We start from the raw sequence: 8852 nt of genomic DNA, 5'->3' as shown, positions 1-8852 counted from the left end.
AAAAAAAAAAAAAAAAAAAAAGCAAAGTGTGAAAAAAAAAAGACAATAGGAGGAAGAGCGGCTCTATCGATGTTTAAACGATTTTTTAAAATTCTTCCGTACATTGACCTTAAAAGATCGTCACGCGCTATTGTCTCTGTAGGATGCTATTTTCATTAGCTTCGTCACGATCCACCGTACGAAAAAATCGTTCTGTTCCCTCCTCAAATTATTCAGCACGTCAGATGGTAATGTCGTGTAAGACCAGCAATTAATAAACCGAAATGCGGAAAAAAAAAAAAAATGAGATGCACGCTTAAAATAGCCTTCCAACTTTTGTCCTATCTTAATCAACATTGTCGTACATTTTGAGATTTTTTTAAATATGTTCAATCTTTATTATTATATAACTAATCACGACTAAAAAGTTAAAGTTTTTACAGAGTTTTTTTTCATTTAAACTTCATTGAGAGTGAAATTATTTCATATGATAAATGTTTTATTAAAAAGTTATAATTTTATTTTTATTTTATTATTTTATTATTTTATTAATAATTTTTATATTATTAATATACGAAAAATGACGTAAATCTTGTGAATACGCATATATTTTCGAGTCTTATCTCATCAATGCGATAAAAAAAATTCGTAAAAAACGATATAAAGTAGAAGAAGAAAGAAAAACTCGTTATAGGATAAAAAGGTTAATCAATGAAAAGGTTAGAGAATAAAATTAAACGACAAGGGGACAAAAGAAAAAAGAAAGAAAAAAAGAAAGAAAGAAATTTAAACCATTATAAAACATGAATCGAAGTAATTATATAAACGAAACGCTACTTGTGGGTAAGATTCTGTTATACTGTGGGTATAACAGTAATTACAATGATCCATTGTACATATATATGATGCTCACGAGTGTAAGCTCATTAAAGAGGTACTCAATCGTAGCTTAGCAATGTGGTTCAATGAGCAAACACTTATGCTTGTGGCTAAACGTTCTCGCACGCGTTACCATTCTACGCATTCTAAACTACAAACGTTATTTATTCATGATGAAAATATTTTTTATTTTTTCGAAATGAAATACGAAACAGTTATACTTGATATGGCTTTGATAAGTGGAATAATATTATTGATTAATATCAGAAAAAATTATAAACATTGACGAAGAAATTTATAGATTGGAAATATTATTAGATGATTAATCGAATTGAATCATCAATGTTGTATATTTTTAACTACTATACGAATAAATGTACTATCTTATTACCCATAAAAAAATATGACTAAGTCTATGACTAATTAATTAAGATCTAAAGTCTATCCAATCTCTTCAAATAATAGTTAAATATGTGTACCACTTATCATTGTTGAATATAATTAAAAAATTGCAATTTTTTTTAAATTAATACCATAGAAATAACTATTTTTTTTTTTTGTATCTTTTACTAATAAAATTTTTAAATACCATGCTTCCAGTTTTAAAATTTTCATATGATATTCTTACGTTTTTTTAAAAAGATTGAAAATACTCATTCGTTTTTTTTTAAATATATTTTAATATAATCAAGTATATACAAAATGTTTCGTGGGAATATTTTTTGGAAGATCGATTCTAGAGATCAAAACAAATATAAAGGTTGGTATAGAAATATGTTAAGACTTATTTAATAACAAAGCTTATTTATAAACAATTGAATTTTGCGAAGCAAGATGGAAATAGAATGAGACTGCTCTGTCTCTTACATTACACTATATTCTCATCTCGCTTCATCTAACGCAAACTCAAATTACTTATAACTCAATAAACAAGCCTTAATCGATTAATATTTGTCTTTGTTTCGGCCTCTAACTGGAACCGATCTTCAAAGTTTGATTTTTTATTTGTCTGAAATAAATAATATCTTAAAAAGAAAAAAAAAATATATATATATATATATATAACATAGATACTCGGATTTCAACACTATTTCCTTAATAAACCTTAAGAATATTCTGCTTTAAATTGAAAATTAAAATACTGTTTAAGAAAGAGGCTAGTTGGAAAGTTTATTATCATGGAATATTAATTCTAAGGCGAAAATTAATACGGAAATTTATATTTTATGCAATTTCAAGGAATAATGAAAATTGAAGAACTTTAACCATTATGAAATTTGAATTTTGTTTCATTCATGCGGGTACCTATTTATTCAAGAACAAGTGTCGCCATCTGACGAATCGTATTTTCAAAGCGTAAAGCGTTTAGCTTTCAATAATTTTCGACATAAGTAGTACGTATGTAGCATTGTACACATTGATCAGCGGAAAACAGAAAATACATAAGCCAGATTCGAAGTTAATCTGGAGTCAGAAATCCCGTTGGCACCGGTATATGTCAAAAGATAGATAAACGCTCGTATTTCAAAGTTTGCTTTATGTGTTTGGTACTTCGCTCTTAAATCTTGTTACCGATCGAATCCACGGCTAGAAATCATTGAGAGAAATCGTAAACTCAAACAAGAAAAATATACACGTATATCGTAAGTATGAAACGACACGAAAAAAAAAAAAAAAGAATTAGTCATCAGTAGTACACTTCACTGAGTCTCTCTCTTACTATTGTCGCAACAATTTCAAACTGTTCTACTTACCGATCGAACTCTAAAATAATCAAATTAAATGGAACTGTATATTCGAAAAAATCATGATAAAATCAATAAATTAATTCAATCAGACGTATATAATGGAGAATAAAAATATACTTCTGATTTAAAATAATTATATTTCAATTTTAAAATTGCAGATTTATACGATTTCATAAATTGTAAATTTCATAAAGCATTATATCGTAGAAACATTACCATTCCTCGATAAAAACTTCAATTCACGTTGCGTTATATTAAAGGAGAATTTCTTTGGGGAATATTATTGGAAAAAACTCCAACAATAATCGCATCATTTGGTACGCGCGAGTGGAATTAATGACTCAAGTTACTCATACATAATATAGATACACGTACACTCGAGAATATCGTTTTTTGCTATAAGTATGGCACAACAAAAATCTATTTGAACATCTACAAAGTTTATGTATGCGAAACACACTCTTTTGAATGCATGGAATGCTTTCACATATTGATAATATCGAAATGGAATTTGCAACTCTCTCGAATTATACGATGAAAGTCTGTTGCCAAAAGTAGCAACTTAATAATTATTAAAACGAAGAAGAGAAAAAAATGTACTATGTACGTATTAAAATATCAATAGTAGAATTTATAAACGACACGTGAAAGTGAAAATGAAATTTTTTCGAATAACAGTAATTTAATTTTTAAAACCTATCAACCAATCGAATAAAAGTATCGAAACTTTATTATGCATATATAAAAATAAAATAACATCGAAGATTTTATTAATACATTTATGAAGATTATATATCATGAAATTCATATTATATTGAAGATATTAAAACATATATGTATTAACAGTATTTCAATTTTTCAAAAGTAACGTAATATAGATGTAACTCGAAACGAATCGAAACGAGAAATTTATATCGAACACATTTCCTAGGTAATTTTTTTTATGAAAAAAACCTAAATGGAATCCATACATTGAAGATGAAATTGGACTATTTGACTAATTATGTGGCGATTATCTACAATAATGAAGAGTCACAAAAACGAAACGAGAAACAAAGAACAGAATACGTGACGAAGAGCACGAACGATTCTATGCGATGCAAAGGAATTGTTAGAAAAGCATGGGAAAAAATTTTCCTCTCCCTCCCTCTTTTTTTATTGCACAATTTCCTTAATGGTTAAGGATATACATGGATTAAAGCTAATGGGGAAAGATGATTCCTCTCCATTAACATATTCTCGGATTGGATTATAACAGGTCACGTTATAATCTGCGTCGATTATGTGTTACATGCATTTCGCTTGCGTGGTGTGCCACGATAAATGGATAATATATTCGCATAATGACACGAAGAACTAGTGACATATATATATATATATATATATATATATATATAAATACGATTTATACTTTTTTCAATGTCAATATTTATCTACCATGCTAATAATTCCATGTCAGTTCTTTTCTATCAATAGAAATAATATGTAATACTATAACAGTGTGAACAGTTTAATTTTTATGCATTATTATTATTATATAGAAAAAAATTTATATTTTTTGTTATATTTATACATATATATGTATATAATTCATTATGTTCCACTTATATAAAGTTTCATTAAAAATAAAATTTTCTTAGTTAGTTTTGATAACACAATAATTTCTGTGACTGATAATACATATAAAAAATAATATACTAAATATAATTATATTTATCAAATGCAAGTACTTAAAAATAATTTGATTATAAAAAATTTTGCATTGCAATTTTGAATATTGCAATCGAAATTGAACAAAAAGTTGTATATATATATACATATATATAATATTTAAGCAAATCAAGGCCAACTATGATACTATGTGATTTTGTAAATCGTTTATTCACTCCTAATGAAATCTCTGATCACGTACTGTAATACGTTTTTCAGTTCATGACAAATTGCGAATTACGCGGTATGAGTTTTTTTTATCGTACATTGGCGAACCGCAAATTACGTAGTGTTCTCTGTCGGTTGTCGATAAAGTGCAAATCACCACTGTACCACCAAGTTTTTCTCGCTTAAAAGCGAGTTACTTAATATCGTGGGTGAGCTGGAGTTATGCGTGTCCACGATATTTGAGGTTATCCGTGATTGCAATAATATTTTTCAAATTCTATTATAAGTTTAACACGAGAGAGAGAAAAAGTTTTAAGTGAATAAAATTAAAAGTTATAAATGAATATGAAAATATCGTAAATTTAACTTATCTCTACCGAAGTAAAATAAAATAATCAAAACAAGAAAAAAATCAAATATAAGTATCTATAATTAATTAGAATTATAGATAATTTTTATAATTTATAAATAAAAGTTATGTTTCATTTATAAGAAATTTATCATTCGAATTTCAATTATTTATATAATTCATTATTATTATTCAATTATAATTTTGTCATGTGTCATTCGAATCTTATAAGAAATTTGAAGGATTTATGTGTATCTATATTTCACAGTCAGATGTCGTTACTTGTTTTCTTTGTAATGTCAATATAACTGTTGTATATATATATATATATAAGAATAAAAGAAGGAAATTAGCAGTTGGCATGAAAAATTTGTATGAAACAAAAAATAGAGTACGTTGAAAAAGACTTTAATTCAGGAAAAGAAGAAGAACGCGAGATACAAGTTTGCCAACCACTACCGTGAATTTAAACGTTTTTAGCGCTTTCCACTATTCAGCTAGGCTCCATCGCGCTTCAATTTAAACGAATGCGAAAAACATTTCTCCCGATGTTTTTTTTTCTCGTTTTATTTAAACACCATGTTCCCACTTCACCGAGTTTTCTAGCTTGGTTGGTCAGTTCACAAACGCGTGTAGAAAAACTAGCGGAAACGAAACAACGATGACACCAGAAATCGCTATTTTATTCTCTTTTTTTCTTCCTTTTTTTTTTTTATTTCTGCGTTTGATATACAAGAGATTGTAAATGGAATCGTCAGTTTGTTATAATAATATCTAATTTTGCCTATTTTTTTCTGAGAAAAATGCCAATGGTCCTAAATCTGAAATTTAAGAGAATAAGAGAAATAGAAAATTAATTAATTTTCTTTTTACATTAATAAAAATTCTTTGGTACTATACTATTGAATTTTATCCATATGTATTTATTATTTCTATTTACTATTTTTTATGTTATGTATTTAAATGTAAATGAGTGAATTAATATCATCATCAGTTAATATCTATCTATATCATACAGAATATATCAAACTTAATTAGAGATTCCTGAGATAATTTCAAGCAATATATTTTTTTTGTAAAAACTTTATTAACTAATTATTAACAAAAAACATTGGTCAATCACGGAGCACAATAGTCTAGTCTAGCCATAACAGTAGTGTTGGCTATGTGCTGGCGATGAGCACAAACAAATCCAAGCAATATATGTCAAAAAAAGTTTCATTTTTGTTAATAACTCGTTAACAAAGCCATAACAAAAGTCTTTGCAAAGGAAAATATTACTTGAAATCAGCTCAAGAACCTCTATTTAATGAATATTCCTATATTTTTCACATACTTGTATATTAAGCACATGATAAATAAATAAATATGTGGCTATCATAACGAGAATGTTTTTGTTTAGTAATATCTATAAATAAACAGATTTGTTAATGTTTAAAAGATTAATAAATATTCAAAGATATTTAGAATTCATCTCCTTCATCTTTTAAATTTCAATATTATCAACCAGAGATCCTTTTCGAAAGAACAGTCCTAATTTTTATCTCGATATTATATATTGACAAAAAAAAATATAAAATAAATGTTCTTGAAAATAAAAAAAAAAAAACAATGTATTTTTCATACATATGTATGAAAATATCCTAAGGAAATATTCAAAATACATTTGATATTCGAACCAATTACAATTCTCATGTGTAATCAATTTCATTGGTTTATGTTATTTATATTTATAGAAATATAAAAAAAGAGGAAAAATATGAGCATTATCAATTACTTTTTATTTTGTTTTTTTATTTCGTCCATATTCTCACCAGTAAGTCAATGATTTTGTTGTTTCTCTTTTCGATTATCTCCCAATCATTTTTCTTTCCTTTTTTTTCTTTCAATTCAAGAGAGAGAGAGAGAGAGAGAGAGAACGCATCTCCTTTCCCTATTCTATTCTACAGTCGGAATCAAACGAAAGAAGGCACCACTTCGACTTCGAAGTCCAGCCAGTGTCATTATCTAAAACGTTCTGAGGTAAGCTATTAAATGCCATTGGTATCTTTCTCGGTGGCCTGTTTGTCGTGCTTGTCGTTCTTCTCTCCTTTGTGCCGACTGACTGCCCACAGTCTTCCAAGCTCGTGGTTTAGACATGGGTGGCCTTTTCTTTTTCTTCTCTATACGTCGTGTTATAAAGAACGAAGAATCAAGAAAGGAACAAGAACATTACGAACGATCCAGAAGCAGAAGAGAGGAGAATGGTGCGGATAGGTAGAACTTCTCCCCTCTCTCCCAGCCCAATGGTTTTACCCATTTCTTTCTATCCATCTGTCTTTTTCTCACACTCTACCGAGAACTGACATTCCAACTGCCTATTTCGAGAATGACTGGACTCGTTTTGTGTCGCGACATGTACCTGTGTATCCCTCTCCCTTCTCCCTCCGTTCATTGGAATCATGCCAGTTTCGCCGGCAGCACAGACTCGCCCAAATGTTCTCGTCTTTCTCACACCTATGTCGCAACTACACGTATATTCTCCTTCTGCACTTTTCCTTGCCATCCTTCTTTCTCGCTCCTTGCACAGACATTTTCGTTCGATACTGGGGCGCGTGCGACTACACTAGATGGTAGTACATGTCCCTCTATCTGTCCCCCCCTCCTTCCCCCACTTTCCGCTATCCGCAACCCTCGTTCATTTGCTTTCCTTTCACGCTGTCTCCTTTCTTTTCTTTCTTTTCACACCACTCCTTTTGTCCGTTTGTATCACATTGGGCGTACGTGGAGCATATGTGGCAAAGAGGGTAATAATTATCACTACGAATAACCCAGTCTCCTTTGTGCCGTGTAAGAAAATATCCGTCGTAAGTAGCAGTGAAGTAGAATGGAAGATACCGTCGTTGCTTACAGCGCCTTCTATACACACTTTCATTGCTCACAAAGCTCTCTCAACTCGAAGGAACTGGGATAATTTCTACCGGCGAATATAGTTGGATGAACAATACTAAAAGTAAATAGTTGTAGAGAAATGTAAATAGAGTTTCTAGATTCCGTTAATCATTCATTATCCTATGATTTTGAAGTGGTCTCTTGGAAAACAACGAGGTTAGATCCTGTACATAAGTTATATGTAATCATAGATTATACATACATTGGTAACAATTATTTCAACCAACGTATAATCTCAATATATTTGAATACAATAATTATGTGGATAAACAGTAATATTTGATGAATAATGAAAATAGAAATAAAAAAGAAATACATTTAAAAAAATACTTGTATAAAAAATTATAATTATAGAGGAAACAGTACCTGGTATTTTTAATGTTTTCTTATAATTTAATCGATGATTTCAAGATATTTATCAAAAAAATTGTTGACAGCGTGCATATCACATGTAATTGCTATTTATCAACTATATAAATATATCACAGCGACTGTCAGATAAAATATAATAGATGAATTGGCTAAAAAGCTTTTTCAAATAAATATCTCAAGACCAATTCATACTAAGATTAAATATATTATGAATCTTAAACGATAACAATATCAGCATTATACTTATCTATTACAACTTTAATTATTATAATTTCAATCATCTTTTATTTTCCACGATCTCTCTCTCTCTCTCTCTTTCTCTCTCTGTCATGAACATGTATATAAAATTTTATGTAACAGTAAGAATTTTTCTTGGCAAATATCTCAAAAGCTAAGCTAAATCGATTAAGTTATAAGTCAGAACAATTATTCAGAATAATCTCCTTGATAATATATTATTACAATCTTATAATGCACAATTATGAAAATAATTTACACGCTATAAAATACATAAAAATTATACTTTAAAAGTCAATAAAAAAAAGTTAAATGATTTTAATATGAGAGCACAATTGGTTAATTAAAGTCACGGGAAAGGTATGGTAACAAATTTGTTACGTGCAAATTATATACTCCACGGCACCGTTCAATTTGCACCAGAATAGCTTTTCTTCCTACCAGGCAACAAGGTAACGCGCAGTTTCAGGGAGAGAGAA

General features: G+C 28.9%; 1 long non-coding RNA gene across 1 annotated transcript in view; it reads right to left on the bottom strand.

Moving 5' to 3' along the window:
- Positions 1–8852, bottom strand: part of LOC116185173 — a 73918-nt gene that overhangs the window by 1165 nt on the left and 63901 nt on the right. The window lies entirely within an intron of this gene.

This window comes from Apis dorsata, unplaced genomic scaffold (genome assembly GCF_000469605.1).
Source record: "Apis dorsata unplaced genomic scaffold, Apis dorsata 1.3 scaffold_113, whole genome shotgun sequence".
In the NCBI taxonomy this organism is placed as follows: Eukaryota; Metazoa; Arthropoda; class Insecta; order Hymenoptera; family Apidae; genus Apis; species Apis dorsata.
Note: the sequence above shows the minus strand (reverse complement) of the source record. Positions and strands in the feature narration are given on the sequence as shown.